Raw genomic sequence first — 17986 nt, forward strand, 5'->3', positions numbered from 1 at the left:
TATGGTCGGCAGTCCTTCGCAGGATGTTTCAGAATCAAAGGCAGAAGCTATACCAAGCTATGATCAAGGGAGACCCCAAAGGAGAGCATATGTGTGTGTTTGTGTGTGTGTGTACTGTCCCTTGCATAAATAGTTATACTCCTTGAACCATTCACATTCTGTGGTGTGACAACTGGTGGAGTCGAAAGAGAAAAAAAGTTTTTTATTTTTCACAGCGTGCATAGTGAGTTTGAATCTGGCCATCGTAACTGAGGCATGCCTATGATGTTTTTCCACATAGAGATCCAACCTTTATAAATTAGTTCAAGCTCGGACAGACGGTATAGAGATTGTTGACAAACTGTATTTTTGTAAGTTTTGCTTCAGATTCTCAATTGAATTTAGGTTTGGACTTTGACTGGGCCATTCTATCAACTCTGAACACCTTTCCTGTTCCTTCTTAAGAAAAGCACCCCAGATAGGTCATGGGACTAAAGCTATGAACAAGAGCAAGGGCACCAAAAAGGCCGCAAATATGTTAATTTTGACATTTGCTGCTGCCAACCTATCGGAATTTATTAACCCATTAAAACAAAAAACTTTGAATATTTCTGGCCTTAACTTTTCACGAGCAACAAGGCAAGAATACGAGTTTTAAAAGGAGGTTAAAATACTTTTTCACAAATCGTCAACTGGTCACTAAAGAAAGAACAATCTCCTTTTGGCTGGAAAATGGACCCCAATGTAGAAATCTGGTAAATGCATTGCTATTGGAAATTATTGACCCATCAATATTCTTCAAATAGTGTGAAAAGTTTGGGAAGATGAATTTCTGAACAAACACTTCAACATCTGAATACTATTCCAGTTTCACTACTAGTTTCACTAGGTCAAATTTGATGGTAAATTTTTCTTGACTTTAGGAAATTTCCTTGATTATGGTTAAACATAGGGTTCTCATTGCTAAGTCATCAAAATCTATTTTTTTCCAGTGTCTTATAATGGATAAAATCTGACCTAAGTAATAAAAAATACTGTTCACATCGACTATATATTTGTTTTATATTTATTTTGGGGTAATCTTAAAGTTCCACACTGACACCTCTGTTTGCTAATATGTATTTGTGTAATTAACCTTTCTTCTAGTGTTATTTTGCAGATGTATGCAGATGACACAGTCATGTATTTACATGCAAAAAATAAACATGACGCAGAATAACTGCCTACTATGGTGAGGCTCTGATTGGTCAAGTAACTCATGTCGATAATGCATGAATGTTCTTTTTTTGAGATTCTAATCCAGATGTAATAATGGCAGGGAAATACCATCAGTAGTACAAGATTATAAATATCTTGGTGTGATATTGGATTCACAACCTGCTTTTAAAACCCATGTTAGGCAAGTTTTGAATAGAGTTAAATTCAATTTCCTGAATTTCAGACACATAGGGTAAGTCCTTGACTACTCAGTCACCATAGATGATCTAACTCTCTCACATATGAATTACTGTACGATCCATTGGACACAAGTAGCAAAGACAATGTACTTTACAATCAATAGGCTGTATAACCAGGCTTATAACGTTTAGCTCATACCACCGTAGAATTTGAACTAAAGGGTTACATTCTTGTATAATTTCACCATTATTGAGTTGTGTGTGGTCTTGCCCCTCTGCCACTGAATAATTTCATAAATTAAACAAACAAAACTGGTCATGTGAGCTTCAACTAGACGAGACTGTAAGATCCCACTGAGGAAAAATGTCTTTGGGCAGTCAGTTGACAATGAGCCTTTAGCCTTTATGGCTAAATCTGGTACGTTTAAACAATAGACTGTTAATTAATGTGCATTGTTCTTTTTCAAATGAATAAAGCCAATTCAAAGTCTCTTGGAACTCACTGATGCCAGAGTAAAATTAAGAGGATAAAGAGAAGTAGACTTTAATCACCTATATTCCCATTGGCGTCTCACCCATCATGCCGCCTTTTCCATTGCTTCTCATGGCCAAACATTTTCTTCTGGTGTGTGAGAAACACACACGCACACACACACACACACACACACACACACACACACACACACCTTGTGGTATTAACCTCCCTGCTAATCGTGTGGAGTATGCAGTTTAATTCTTGTTTCAATGTGAGTAAGAGAGGGAGGAAAAAATGGCTTCCAATTAGGCCTACTTTGAAACTTTGGCCTCAGTCCTCTTAACTTTTTTTTTCTAAGAATGTTCCCCATTGCAGCCCCAAGCAAGGGGTTTGTGTGTATACTCTATGCTGGTGTGTGTGTGCGTTTCGTGAGCTTCAGGGTCTGGCACTGAGATGGCCAATTAAAACCGGTGCCGGCAGCGAAGGACCAATGGGAGCAGGGCGCCGATGCACTTCCCCGATGTGGTAACGCAAACCAGATGCATTTGGGCTGTTTCGTGTGTGTGTGCGAGCATGCATGCGTGTGTGTGTATGTGTGGGCACACACATTAGTGTTTGTTAGAGTCTGCTGGGTGTGTTTTTGCAAATGCCTCTTTGCTGATACTCTCTCTCCGCCTGTGCATTTAATGAACATCTTTACCTTTTTTTTTTTTTGGAAAAAGAGATGCAGAGTTTGCAGTTTTACTTCTTTGAGATTAGCCAAATAGGAGGGAGGAAATAAAATTAAAATAAAAAAACAAAAAGGCTGGTGGGATTGGAGCAGGTCGGATAACAAAACAATGCTAAAAATGGAAAAGTATCTCCTCTTTTCTCTAAAAGCTACTTTAAAAGCACAGCGACCTCTCATATGCCTGCCTTTGAAAAGCCCAACCACTCAGATGAGATGACTTATTCACAGAATCAGCTCTTTCATTCATTGTTCAACGAGCATCATCTTGCTTTCATTCTGAAGTATGACGGCTTTGAAGGCTGAAATTATTCAAACTCATCTTACTTTCTTTTGAGCTTTCAAAAGTCTCTCCTTTCATGGAGTTGCATCCCTTTGATGCCCGACTGTGAATAGAGGCCCGAACTTCTAAACGAAACCAAGTTTTGTTTTGCGTCTTCCCACTTGGGCTTCATACTGTGCGGAGCTTTGTTTAAGTATTTACGTCTTTTGGCACATTTCCCACTTTGTTGTCTTTCAACCTGGAACTCAGATGTATTTCTGCAGGGTTCATGTCAACTCAAACAGCAAAAACATGCCAGCCAAAGATGCAAAACCAACAAAAAACAAGACAAAAAAGGAGAAAAATAGTATTTACTTGTCCTTCAGGCAGAAGTGCTCCAAGGCATTTCCTTATCTAAAGCAATACTTGTCAATCCTTCTGTCCATTCATGATCCTGGATGCCAAGTTGATGTCAAGCATGCCTCGACATCGACTTTCCCTAGAGACGCTCCCCAGCTCATTCTGAGGATCCCTATGTGTTCCCAGGGTAAAAGGGACATATATGCAGTAGTCCCTACCTTCAAGTTCTACCATGGATCTCCTTCTGTAGGAAATTGCCAGAAAACCTTCAGACAAACTCTAGGACATATCCTGTTCTTATTCTTGAACTAGTTTACCTGACTCCTTTCAATGGCCCTGTATAGAATTGCCACCTCTGGGTGGTAAAGAAGTTTGAGCACCCAAATGTGTTTGCAGGCTATGCTGTCCAAATCTTTGGCTCTTAATAAGATCTTGCTTGGTAAATTGGCTTCAGAGGAGGCGTCAGAAAAAGCCTTAAACCTGTCACCTGGCTCTATTCAGTACGGAGGAGTAGCTGTGAACTCTCATACACTTCATTCAAAGTGAAACAGTGGACGCGCAGTCACGTGGTTGTGAGATTTTTGTATCTGCATATACCTTTCACACACTTGTAGGAAACCTCCATCGCTTCAGTGTGTGTCACGCTCTTCCTCCTGGATTTCCCAGTCTTTCCCTGCATCCTTCATTTTGTTATTGCAAACAATTCCAGAGACAGTCACAGAGATTTTTGCAGACATCCTCCTCTATGGACAATGACACTGTCATTTCCCTAAGTAGCTCTGGCTTCAGACCTCCTCTATAAGAGTAGAAACAATTTCTCATTTGTAATACTGAATACTTTTGGTGATCATATGTGTAAAATATAGGATTTGTTGGCCAGCGAAAATCAAATGGAAATAAATAAAAAACAGATTCCAAAAAAAAGGTCACACGGCGCATTCCCAAACGAGAAAGCACGCTTTGGTTCAACAGGTTTGAAACGTCAACGTTCTTACAGAAATGCTATGTTGTTTGTTTCCACTGTTAGTCAGCCATTCGTTTTAACACAATTGTTAGCCTGTTGTTTTGGTTCTCATTAGGGTTAAGATACGAGAGGATTGCTGGCAACTGATCTTTGTCACTTTTGCTTGTGACACAAAGCTTTACTGAGCTGGAAAATACTCTGATCATAACCAGATTGTGTCAGAATTGTTGGAAGAAGTGACTTTCGGTGAATCAGTGATTTCTATTAAGTCTTTCAGAAAATATGAGTTGTAGTCACCTGAGCTGTGTAGAAGGGATAAACCTCTACCAATGTCTAGACAATTGCAGAAATCAATGTGTCAGAAGTGTGTTTGCTGCTTCTATACACATTGTAGTTCTTTCAGAATGTCAGTCGAACATGTAGACCCCTGGGAACCGCTAACACAGCTGATATCTTTACAGTTGCGCAATTGTAGCAATGCAACACTGTTGCACACTTCTGAAGAGTAGATAGTTACACTTGTTGGCCACTCTTAGTACAGAAGCCTTATTTATTATCTCATTTCCATGGTTATTCATATAAAACTGTTGTTTCGGATCCAAAAGTCTCTGTACTGGTTCCATAAAAACAGCCCTCCAGTCCAATTTCAAACTTGTAAACTTCCAAGTTGCTTTGTAAAATGCTTGAATTATTGGTCGTCCTGCTCTTGGATTAATTTTGTTTTAGATCTGCCTTTGGATAAGCCCCAACGACGGACCCCTGCTGTGAAACCGTTGGATACCCACAGAAGATATTTGATTTTCCCTACAGACTCTCAGTTTGAACTGAGTTTGTCTCTGGAGATACTCTGATCACTCGGGTGCTTTGGGGATGATTAACCACTCACTCACACACACTGACACACACTGAGCAACTCTATACTTTATGATGGATCTCAGCATCTCGCAGGGCGCATAAAGTTGAGATAAGGTGGATCAATCTGTGGATGTGCAAGACCGTGTGTGTGTGTGTTGGGGTGTGTTTGCTCATTCTTTCTCGCTGTTGGCCATATAACAGTCTGAGTGCAGCTCTCAGTAGAACTGGGGGCTGTTTCTGATTACTTCAGCAGCGATAATCATGTTGTTTGGCTTTTCTTTCAACGAGCAACCGCAGCCTTTCCACAAGTTCTCAAAGAACACCAGAGCGATGAATAACAAGAAGAAAAAAAAGTCACCTGATTTTAAAGGTTTGTGCTGCTTTTAACAGGTTTCCTTCTTTCATCGATGGGTCAGAAGTTCTAGATACAGAAGAGGCAGTCGAGGTGGAAGCCTCAGAATGTGGGATGCATGGGAATAAGCAGCGGCCTTCCCTCTGATAGCCTGCAGAGCTTGTGCTGAGACAATGATGAAGAGGAAGATGGACAGAATGAGACAGGCGTTGAAAAGGAGGGAGAGGGATGAATGGAGACGAAGATAGAGGGTGACAGTCAGACAAAGCGGTGGAAGGACTTCAGACTTTGTCGTCCATCTGCGGCTGCTCATGAAAAATACAAGGCGAACAGGAAAACTCGCGAATTTGTTTATTTTCTGTACTTTTCCGTCCGAATCTGAGTGTTTTCTTGATGTCTTTTCCTTCAGGCACCTGTGTCAATACTTCAGGTTTGCTTCTCTTTATATTCATGGGTTTTCGTCTCTTTTAGGGAACTGCTGACATCTGTTTATTATATAACAATTACTACAATATCAATCTGTGTGCCATAAGTCCATCACATTGCAACAATCAGGGGAACTGACTGAGTGAACACCAAGTACCTCTTCATAATGGCACCTGTTGTTGGGCCGGATAGCAAGTGAACATTTTGTCCTCGCAATTGATGTGTTGGCAGACGAGAAGTGTTGAAAAGGCGCCGGGGTCACGGCTGGCCAAGGCTTCCCGATGCACGTGGGAGCGAACGCTGGCCTGCGTTGGTTTTCTCCAACACGCGAGAAGCTTGAGTTCAAATTACTGAAAAACGTTCACAATGATTCCGATTACGAGGTGTCGGAATACAAGGTGGGTCGCAGTTTGTCATGTACAGCCACCAACAAACTGAGGCTTTCGTTTTGGTTCCTGCTGACAACGTGTATATGAACATCAGAGGAAAACTGTTGACCGTTGGAAGATGTCTAATCAACCGTGTTTGGTTTTACACCATCTGGGTGGTTGGGTGTGAGTGCATTGCTTACCTGGAGAACATATGGCACCAAGATCCAGTACTTGGCCAAACCAGAGTGATTCTTTGGAAAATGTTCTGCTGGGAACATGGGTCCTGCCATTCACGTGGATGTTACTTTTATGCATACTCCAGATCAGGGCTGCAGGGACACAATGGTAGCATTTTGTTGTTGCTGTTCTGGAAGTAACAACAAAGTTCTGCCATGGCCAGTAGTTGTTCCACCCTATTAATTTTAGAGAAGAGTTTCCTAAACGAGTCATGCAGGTACAGACTCTTATTTATTTTTTTTCTCCCCAAGTTGTGCTTTCGGAAACTCCAATATTTCACATACCAACTTAGGCTTATTGAGTGGAGCTCTTTGATTTATGCAATTTCTCGGAACATTTTGTACTGTCTGTCGTTGGGTGTACTTCATAAGACATTCACTGCTGAGAAAGATGGGTAGGTTTTTGTAAATGTTGTTCAGCTGTCTACAGCATTCCTCGCAGTGACATGACGGCCTTTTAAATTGTTTGGTCTTCTAACCCTGCACAGACCGATGCCAGCAATAATTGCTTCACTAAGGTTATTGCTATACTCCTATGGCATGCTCACACCAGCAAATTGTTAAAACTCTCAGCGAGGGTGTATTAGCTTCTTTCCCATGACTAAATTGGCAGTATAGGAAGCTTTTTTTTTTTTTCTTCTTACCCTCAGACTGTAAAGTTTGCGTGTAAGAATTACCAGGCACCGTGAAACTGATTCAAGGCTTTCGCTGAACACGACCTTTCGGTTACATAATGCGCTCCTCATTTAGCTGATTATTCTGCATGTCTTCTAGATTTCCACCAGGCAGGCACTAAACCTCGGCACTTACCTGGAATCCTCCGCTAATTAGGATTTACCTTGTACAAGGTGGATAATTTATGGAATCTGGCGTTGAGCTGTGCAGAGGAATGCTCAATGAGCGAATGGAATCGAGGGTTTTAGTTCCAAAGAACTTTTCATCCCCGCAGTGGCAGAGCACGTCCCTCACTGTGCCTTAAAAGAAAAAAGAAAAAAAAAATCGCCATTTGCACAGCACTGCTCCCAGATATCTGCCCTGTTTTTATGTTGGAGGCCCTTTCCAAATTTTACCTTTCATTTGAATTATGATACACTGGAGTATTGCTCCAACAGCAACAGAAAATTATTTATTATTTTTAAATAATAATTTTATTTCTGCTGCTTAAATAAATAAATACAAAAAAAAAAAATCTAAGGAATTTTGCAAAAAGGTGGATACAGTTCTATGGGTTGCTAATACTTGTGACAAATTATGTGAAAAACTCCCCACATACTTTCCAACACAGAAAACTGAAAACAGACTTAAAAAAAATAGTACTGGTGTCGTTCTGGAATTCAATTGTGGTGGGTGTTTGTGTATGGTTTATTATTTATTGTGATAAATTTCTTGTAAGAATTTTGATTTTAATAAATTCCAATACATTTTTTACTCCTGATATTTTCTCCACTGTAAATGCAGTTACTGTGTGCAGTTTAGTCATTCAAATTCCACTTCTTTATGTGACTGTTGTCCTAATAGTAATATAAGTAGTGGTAAAACTTTAAGTCCACATCGCTCACCCTTAAATTCAATTGAATTTTTCCATGAAAAACACTGAAGAACTGCTAAAGCCGGCACGTATGCATATCTAAATGTAAAAATATTCATATTTTTGGGGCTGAGCTGTTATAACATTGAGAAGTAGGATCCAAGATGCAGGCAGAATCCGAGGCAGAGATATGATGAAGAGTATTTAATGAATAAATGAAGACAAATAGCTTACAGGTGACTGCTTAGGGTAAAAGTAAAAAGCTCAGAGAAACCAAGCTGGAATCAGGAGGAACATGAAGCATTGACATAGTATGGTAACAAACAGGAGAATCCAGGAGGGAATGACTGATAGTGAGGAGCTTAAATACTAGAGAGCTCAAAGAGAAAAGTAGAGGTGGCTAATTAGAAACAGGGTGCAGCTGTAAGGTGAGACCAGGCAGGCAGGCTGAGGAAGAGATAAATGAACATGAAAGGAATAACAGGGAAAAACACTGGATGCGTGTTAGTTCTGTGTGTCTTCAAACTGAAGGTTATGTGACAAATGGGGTATAAAAACGTTTGCAAGGCATTGTGAGTGTTTGTGCGCTGGTAAAATGATATTCCTTTTTCTGGTACAGGGTTTTCAGGAAGAAACCGCTTTAGATACTAGAGGAAAAGATTGAAAGAGCTGTAGACGGAATGTGCAAAAAAAGTGATACAAAGTCCCAAAGGAAGAAAATGTGGACTCTCCGGTTGATGAGAAGCAGCTCGGTGGGAATTGATCGATGCTGTCGGGCGTGTGAGGGTGACGCTCATCTCCACCAGCAGGAGTGTGAATGTTTTTGTGCATGTGGGCATGGGTGGGCTGTTTTTTAGTGTATGTCCTCTGCTACACTGCTTTGATAGTCAGCTTTTTTTTTTCTTTTGACACTGCATGAGTAATGCGTAATTATGCGATTGTCAGCTCTGATTGATTTGACACTTTTTTTCTTACGTACTCGTAAATTCTTTTTGTTTTCTCCGTTCCTCCCTCTCACTAAAAAACGCAGTGAGTGTGTTAGCTTTTACCTCTCATTAGCAAGAGTTTGCTATGTCTCCCAGTGGGACCGCGTAAGATTCAGAGAAGGCAAAAGAGCAAGTTGCCTTTTGATTGATCTTTATTGTACCACTGCAAATAAAGAGACACTTCCTCCATTTAGGCCAAGCACCTCTACTTAGATTTCTACACTACAGGGAATGCAGTGTAAGGAATTATATAGATAAAGCAATTATGCAGATACACCATTACTAAGAAAATACACAGCTCTGTTAACTGTTTTCTTTCAGAGAAAATAGCTCCAAAAGAACATATTTTTTTAAAAAAATAATAGAAGGCAATGATAATCAGAGCCCTTTAAAATATTCATAATGTTTGTCTTTGTTCAGGTTTTTGTAGTTTGAGGTCACATCTTCATTCCGTCCCTGTCGCCTTGAAATGCCAAGAGCACTTTAAAAGTTCCTGAAGTGGCCTTCAGCTCTCATTTGCAGACACATCATTCATTAGGAGCTCCATTAATGTCATTCATCTTGTGATTCCATAGAATTAGTCGCAAGCAAGCTGTTTTACGGATGCTAATTAGCTAATTAGGCTAGTTAGCCTAGCAGCCGACTGCGCTCCGGTCAAGGACAATTTAAGAGACGATTAAGAGTTACAAGATGGCACATGGGACTTTTATATTTATGTTTCTAAGCTTGGTACTCACAGTAGGTCCTTGCAAGTAGAATAAGGGTTGATTGGGACCAGAATTTAAACATTTGTTACATTTGTAGCTGGTGTGTTTCGCTTTCAGACTTCACTGCGTCAAATGGTCCAAACCCTTTGACGAACCCGTGGTGGCCCTCTTTCAAGAAGTACTAAAGGAAACACCTAAAAAATATCTAAAGAAGACAATGACTTCCTTCATCACGAAAGGTAAACGAAAACAAACCGAACTTCAAATTAGAATTTGATTGAAGTGACTAAAAGGGGATGGTGTGAATGCGCCCTAAGAGTATATAGCATGAGGCAAGTTTGTTGGACTGCTGAGATGAATGATGAAGGCTATTCTTTAATCTCTGAAATCAAGCTGTTGAAAAGGCAAGAGAAACTGCAGAAAATGTAATGTTTACAATACATTGAGCTTTATTGGGTTCTTGAGATTAGATTTTCCTGGTATTTTTGGAAAATCTAAGACTCGCTTGTTTTTATTGACCAATAAATGGAATAAAGGCTTCACAAATCACAAAGTACATTCTGAATCCGTTAAAAAAAGAAAAAAAAATAGAGAACAATCCAGTCCAGGTTTGATAAGTATGGGCTGTTCTGTTTTTTATGCTTGTCTGTTCCTGATAATGGCTCAAGAACATTGAAAATGCTCTCCTTTTTTATTTTCACAAATCAAGCCAAGGTTTTGTAATTCTGTATCAAACAATGTCTTAAAAATTATATTAGGTTCACAATAATCCCGGTCAAGTTTGACTAGCTGAAGTTGACTCATATTCACTTGGAAGAGATATTCGAAGATGTAGAAGTCGAGGTGAAGAGATGAAAGCCAGACTCATTAAAAATTGTGAAATAACCCTTCAGCTTAGATCTGACACATAGTCTAAAAGCAGATGCTAAATGTCATTAGCAGCAAAGAGCTAGCTGGTTCTAATAAGTTCACAGTGCTGCCGGTAATTTCTGTCTTATCTGTCATTCTGTCACTGCTTTTTTCTTCTTTTTTTTTTTTTTTTTGCTGCCAGACAACTAAAATCTTGCCATAAAAAGCTCAACCTCTTTCACAGAAAAGAACAAATAAAGAACCACTTCCCTTATTTCAAATTAAGAGGCTGCAACATAGTGTCAAGCTTGAAGCACACACATTCACATCCGAGGCTCGTAATGTTTGTTTAGCATCCATTAGTGCTGACTGTTAGCACACATGGCTAATTAGCATCCCCCATCTAGTATTAATGTGAGGGCTCAGCTGCTTTGCTAGCAAATTTATCTGTAATGGTCACCTAACTATGTTTTAATCCAGTTGATATTAGCGGCAATGTTAATTACATTTCTGGAGACTTTGATTTTATGACGTTGGTTATTGCTAGCGTCAAGCCAAATACTTTTTATTTGACCAGCAGGGATTGAAAGCTAGTAGCAAGAGGAAAGAAATCATTAAGTCCAGGTGATCTATACTAGCTCCTATCTGTCATGGTGCTGCTCATTTCAGCAGATGTTAGCACCACCTGTTTCATTTTATGAAACGGACCAATGCGATGCAAACTAATGGTGAACCAGGTGGTGGGCTCTTTCCTAAAAGGGGCAACATTGTGAGCTTTACATCATGTTAGAATCTTCTTCCCCCATAAAAAATCAAACCTGGAGTGTTGCATTGATTCTTTCATGCATATCTGAGAAATTCTTTCGTCTCCACGGCAACCATTCAGCTGTGCAAAACGCCTGAAACTGACAACCTCAGTGAAACGCTTGTAAAAAACCTTGCTAAAGTGAATAGAGTGCGATGTTGTAATGACTTCCTGACGGTGACGGAGTTTCAGAATGAGCGGGAGTTTCTTAAAGAGACATAGGCCCAATTTCAATGCGTTAAATTACAAAGTGAAATTTTTTTTATGTCAGGTGGGATATTGGAATATTTCAGTTTTTAAGTACAGGAAACATTTTAGTTGAATATTACTGAAATGTAACTAAAGTCTGATCTATTAAATACACATATTGAAGTCAGTTTGTAGCTGTCATATTGGTAGTTAAGAGCTGTTATGTGTGTATTTTTCTTTAATTGTTCTTTGAATAAGTAACGATGGCTACATGTTGTTTCTTCAGCTCCAGATCTGCTGTGTTTTTAAGAGCTCTTTCCCTCTGCTTTGTGTTGTCCATTTCTGAATGTGAAAGCTGCTTTGTTTGTACCAGGTGCACCTGGGAGGCCTTGGGTCACTTTACACTGTTAGACCTCACTAGTTCATACAACTGAACTCTTACTTTGATACAAGACCTTTAAAAAAAAAAGAAGAAAGTCTTGCTAGAATATTTCCCCTTAAAGCTGAGTCTATACATTTTAAAGTTAGAAAGGGGTCGCATTCATGTGTGACTACAGTGGCTGAAACTAACTTAAATTTGACATGGGTGTTTGGTGATTAAAACCGTGCTTGTGGATAGAAATGTTAAATAAATAGATTATCATTTGTATATATTGAGTATTTCCATGTACAGTGTGCTTCATACTTGGTCTTCTTGCATGAATTACTGCATCAGTGCAATCGTCTTCCTCTTGGCAATATTTTCCCATGATTGTTGTATCTATAACTCCACATTTACGTTTACTTGATGACTTTTTATTGGTCTCTTATAGTATAGTAATGTGCTGGAAAAAATAAATTGGATTTTCATTAGCCTATTGCCAAAGTCATCAAAATAATAAAATAAAAACATTTTAACATATCCATGTTTTTGTACTAAATCTGTACAGTAATTTTGTTTCATCTTATGATCAACTGGAATAAATACATTTTTGATATTACAGTTCTCTGAAATGCCTTTGCAGTGTGATGCAGGTAAAAATCAAGCAGATTAAGATTTTGTGCTAAACTGAAAGCACATTTAGCTTTTTTCCTTTCTCATATTGATGCTTAAAGGGGCTGTATTATGTATTTGTATTATGTATTTTCCTGGCACAATGTACCATTTTACAGCACAATCAAGTGACTGTTCCCTTCAGTTGTTATAAAAATGCTAAAGATGTCAATTACGACTTAAAAGAAATTTGACTTTGTGATTTAACTCACTGAAATTGGGCCTCTGTCTCTTTAAGCTCCTGCTCTTTCTGAATCTCCGCCTTCAGGAAGTCATCACAACAAAGTTTTTCCATTGAGACTTTAACAATGTTCTTCTTACTACTTCACTGAGCAGTAGTTCGTTTGATGAGCTCAGCAGATGCGCAGCTCCACCAGGTGTTTGCTAATTGCTCCTGGCTAGTCTAGAGGAGCTGCATAGAAAAGCATTTAGGCAACCCCGAATGGTTGCCACGGGAGACTGTAGGATCTTTCAGACATGCAAGAAAGAATCAAAGCGACACTCAAACTATGTTTTTGATGAGTGAATAATAGCATAACATGAAGTGAAGCTCAAAAGAGTCGATTTTACATAAGACCAAAAATATGCTGTCTTTGTATCCTCATTAAGTTGACCACTAAAAGCACTTTTTACACTACAAGCCACATCATCAAACACACAGTGACACATATTATTCTTCAGAGTCCCTTTTTCTGCCCCCAAAACTGTGGACTCCTTTGCATTGCACCGAATAGATTTGAGGAAAAATGAAAAGAGGTGGATCCAAATGAACTATTACTAATATTTATTGTAGGGAATAGCTGCTGTTACATTCATGTTCGGGAAAGAACTTGCATCTTTCTCTACTTCCACTCGTCTTTTTCTTTTTGTTCATCTTCAAACAGAGCTGAGGGGATTTTTTCCCCCCTATTGTTTGGATTTCCATCCCTCAGCCTCCCATTGCCGATTCTTTGCTTGTCTCTCTCGCTGTATCCCTCCTTCCATCCGCTTCCTTTTCTGCTATTTTTTATATATAAATATGTATTCCCCTGGCATCTTTTCTGGTTTTCCCTCATTATAGCGACCTGCAGAAAGACTACATCTCTCTGCACGGCTCGGCTCTGCGAGAGCTGAACCTGGATCAGATGTTTGCGAATGTGACAGTCTATGTGGGTGTGTTGCTGAGCTGGCTGAAAACAAGGGACAAATCCTGCACTGCTTCCAGCTTTCCTCATCCTTTATTGTGTGTTGGATGCATTTGTAAAGAGATCTTTTTGAAGTAAACTAGGAGAGAATACAACCCGTCTCACTGCAACACGTGTTATTAAATTCTACCCCTTGAAAATGGCCTTTGGAAGCTCTCGGCGAGCCGCCTTTAACGAAAAGCAATTTCGGTCACACATCCAGATTTCTGACACACGATATTCCTGCTGTGTCTCTGCGTGCGTTTTTTTGTGTGCGCTCTTGTGATCGCAGCCATATGTGCGCGCATTCCTGCGCCACGCATAACATCAACACGGTCGGATGCCCAAACACAGAGGGAGAGATGCCGAGTCCGTCGCCACAGAAACCGGATCCCAGCCAGCGTTCAGGAGCTCCCCTGGTCCAGAGCGTAAACATTTTCCCAGTTGCCATGGAGAAGCGGAGAGTGTTTGCACGCCTTGTGTTTCGTTCAGAACTTTTTACTCGGCTCCTTTCGCGGCGTTTGCAGGCGCGACCTCGGCCAGGGGTTGCCAGAAGGGGGGTGCGTGATATGGTCCGGGGTCGTTGACGTATCGTCACTAGATTGCTGGGGGTGGAGGGGGGTTATGGAGGGGGTACGGGAGAATTAGGTGGAGAAGAAGAAGAACTCTCCAGCAGATTCCACATGGTCTGCGCTGTAGAGGCTGCGGTTTGGAGAGCATCAGAGGATGGCTTTGTTTTTGTGTGTGGCTCTTTAACGGGGAGGGGGTGACGGGGTCTGTTCAATAACAGTTTGTTCGCCGCACACTTGAACTTTATGATGAATGATTTCAGCTGCGGAACGGCAAAGAGACTCAAACAGAGATGAGAAGCTTGGAGATTTCAGAGTGCCTCAAACTTTTTCATGTCTTGTCACGTTACAAAGGACGGTATTTTTATTGTCTGAAGACGGGTGGCACACATTTGAATTCAACCTCCTGTCTTTTTCATCAAGCTCAGTCAGATTGGGTTTAGTACTTGTAAATGGGCCTGTGACGAGAACCGTTTTTACTGGTTTGTACATTGTCCCAAAAATTATCGTGATAAACGATAATATTGTTGTTTCAAGACTTTTTTTCATGTAATATATTGATAGTGCTATACCAATCCAGATTCTCAAATCTTGACTTTGGTCAGAGTTTTTATAAATAATTGTTTTTAGTTTTTGTGGATGAAAATGCATGAAAATGTATCAGTTTTCCCAGGTGTTCTTGTGAACTAGGCTCAAGTTCTGAAATTGTCTGCTTTAGTCTCAAGTCACTTGCTGTTTCAAACATTTGATAAAACGTGAATATGAATGCAGAGGTGAACATATTTGAAAACCTCCAACATGGTGCATCAAAGTCTGTGGTTATAAAGTAACAAAATGCAACAAAGTCCCACAAGGTTTTGTTAGTTTTGCACTGTAAATATTCTGTCTGTGAAGTTGCAAACTCCTCTTAGGGATTGCATTTTTGCTCGTCTCCTCCTCGTCTCGCTCACCGTTTCTGAAGTCGACGGAGGCCAACAACAACAACAACACTGACCTTGGATGTCTTTTACTGTTATCTACCTACAGCCAAACTTTTAAGTCGGCCAACACTTAACATCCCCGAGACGTGCTTTGAGCTCGGCGAGGCCTTCGGAGCAGCTGAGGCTCATGTGCTCCTCTTTCTCTTGTCACACACGTTTTGTTGCGCACCCTGTGCCTGTCTTTCTGAGAAGCCGCTGGAGCCTATAGCCACGGCTTATTTGCTCTGTATAATGGGCTGCTCCGTGCCAGAGGACTTGGCTTGGCCGGGAGGAGAAACCAGAGGAGTCAGACAGAGGAGATGTAGCCAGAGCGTTTTCCCTGGTAGGTCTGCTGTTTTGGGCAGACGGACTCTTATGCTATTCCAGGTGTGCGTGTGGTTTTATGGAGGGCGTGGGTGGTGGGGGGGGGGGCGACACAAACTTCAGAAAGGAGGGGAAAAGGAGGATACTCTGAGAACCAGACAGACCTCGCAGCGCACCAGACATTGCTCCTACGTCACTGCCCCACTTTTTCAATTCTTGCCCTGCTTCTTTGCCAAAGTCTACAGTTGGCTGCATTTAGATTCTGTCATAGTAAGGGTGCTTTCACACCAGACCTGTTTTGTCCGCTTTAGTCAAACTGTAGTTCGTTTGCTTAGAAAGTCCAGTTGCTTTTGGGGAGGTGTGATGCGTAATTGGACTCTGATGCAGACCAAAAAAGAAAAACAAACTACAAACTTAGATGTTGGTTCGGTTGAAGTGAACTGTGGTGCGGGTCGAATACTTTCTTATACTAACTTATACTTTCTAATAAGTACGATACTTATAAAAGTGTCAGACCTTGTCAAATTTGGACAGTGACTCCCCATTTCTACTAGGGAGACATTTTAAAAACTGAAACATCCACTTTGGAGCCACCAGAAAAAAGTTATTCTGAAATGTATAACTGAACTCTTACCGTATCTTGCAGAACCAATGAAAATAAATCATTTCACATCTTTCCTCTGAAGATAATGCTATCTGCCTACAGGCATGTATAAGGCTGGGTGACAAACCATAAAACTAAATGTAATAACTCAACATTTGTGGGCTATTTCAGTACAAGTAATAAAAAATACAAACCTCTGGGGCATCCCCCACAGCGTCATCTGTGGGGTCTCTTCATGATTCAGCCTGTATACCTTACAAGAACATTACAGTCAGGGCGGGGATGGTTCTCATTTCTACCGATCTCCAGGAGAAGCTGGGCTCACTGGGTTGTTCCAGGCTTCTTGTTCAAATAAAGATTGTTTAAGGCTGAGTGCAATCATTCTTTGAAGAAAGCTCAATTCAGGTGCTGCCTTTAGCACATTAGCCATCAATCAAATTAAGAACTTTTTTTTGACCATCCTCTTTCTTTACCAAGACTGACCCCAATTCACCTTTTCATTTCCAGCTTAATATTACTATTACTTGCAGTCAACACCTAAGATACCTGATAACTTTTCCTAGTTGAGAACCGCAACCTCATTCTTAGTCAGAGAGAAAACCTTTGATTTTCTGTATCTGTTTGAGAAATGTGAAATAGCCATTCCTGAATGTTGGAAAAGAAAAAAAAAAAACATAACTTCCATGTCCAGTTAGGTGTTGGCTAAAGTACAGAAATGGTGGAGTGAGCCTCAATTATCCTTTGACCGTATATAGTCTTTGAGTGTCTCCAGATAATTTCATATAAGCTTTTCCTCGTGTGCGCAGCGCTGTTGCACGACTTTCCAGAATGTTTTCCCGCTGTTAGCACTGATTGCTAATTTGCTTTTCTCAGTCTTGCGAATTTTGAGCTGTATCTGCAAAAAAAATCAACATCCTGTTCTATTAAAGCTTCTCAAGATCCCAACCGGCAGTTGTGTGTTCGTGGAGACTACAGTAGCGTGCCTGGGCTAACTTCCCCCCTATTAGCCCGTTCTGTTCCAGGGACAGATTAGCTGCCGTGATTAGCCTGACCTCTTTTTAATCATGCTGGTTCTGGCGCTGAGCCTCATTTCTTCCCTCTAATATCTCAGTTCCCCTCTATTTGCCTATTTTCACGAGAGGTTTGATCTCCCGCTTCTGCACTTTTAGCTTTTATTTGCTTCCACTGCTATGCTAGTTGACCTCTTCCTAACCTGTCAAGCCCAGCACAATATTTGTGCTCTCTCTCCTCTAAAGATCGGAGGCCAATTAGTTTTCTGTTGGATTTGAACACATGGCTATATGCAGATATGTTCAAGTGCTCATTTTTTCGTGTTTGTGCTAATTTTGGAATGAGAAAAGCATTCTCAATAGACTCAATGAATAAATAAATTATAGCTGTGGCAGCCTGGTGAGTGTATGAAAGAGATAGTGGGGCTGAGGAACCGAATGAGTGTCTGCCTAATTAATGAGAAGTTTAGGAACTGAAACGTTCTCTGACCTCTGGCCTCATTTAGCATAATCTCTATCCCATCTATCACTCTAAAGTCCAACCAGTGGTTTGGAACGACTATATTAGCCTTCAGCAATGCCTTCTTTTGGCCATTTTTGTCCATGTTCTGATGGTAAAAAATTAAATGTTCTGGCAAGGATTAAATCTTCTCATAGCAGAGCTTTCAGATCAGTTAATAACATTTTGACTCCATTTCTGTTCATTACTTTAGCTTGTTTAATTCAATGTCATATTTCTTTGTTATGTCTGTACCTTTTCTGTTCAGCTGGACAGCTTAAGATTTTTCAAATGAGATTCTGCTAAAAGGTTGTAAGCAGTCAACATTTTAAACTACTCCCATATCCCATGCATTTC

General features: G+C 40.3%; 1 protein-coding gene across 1 annotated transcript in view; it reads left to right on the forward strand.

The window, feature by feature from the left end:
* Positions 1-17986, forward strand: part of LOC106949406 (voltage-dependent T-type calcium channel subunit alpha-1G-like) — a 148041-nt gene that overhangs the window by 81683 nt on the left and 48372 nt on the right. The window lies entirely within an intron of this gene.

This window comes from Poecilia latipinna, unplaced genomic scaffold (genome assembly GCF_001443285.1).
Source record: "Poecilia latipinna isolate Pla-1442-1.1 unplaced genomic scaffold, P_latipinna-1.0 Scaffold341, whole genome shotgun sequence".
Classification (NCBI taxonomy): domain Eukaryota; kingdom Metazoa; phylum Chordata; class Actinopteri; order Cyprinodontiformes; family Poeciliidae; genus Poecilia; species Poecilia latipinna.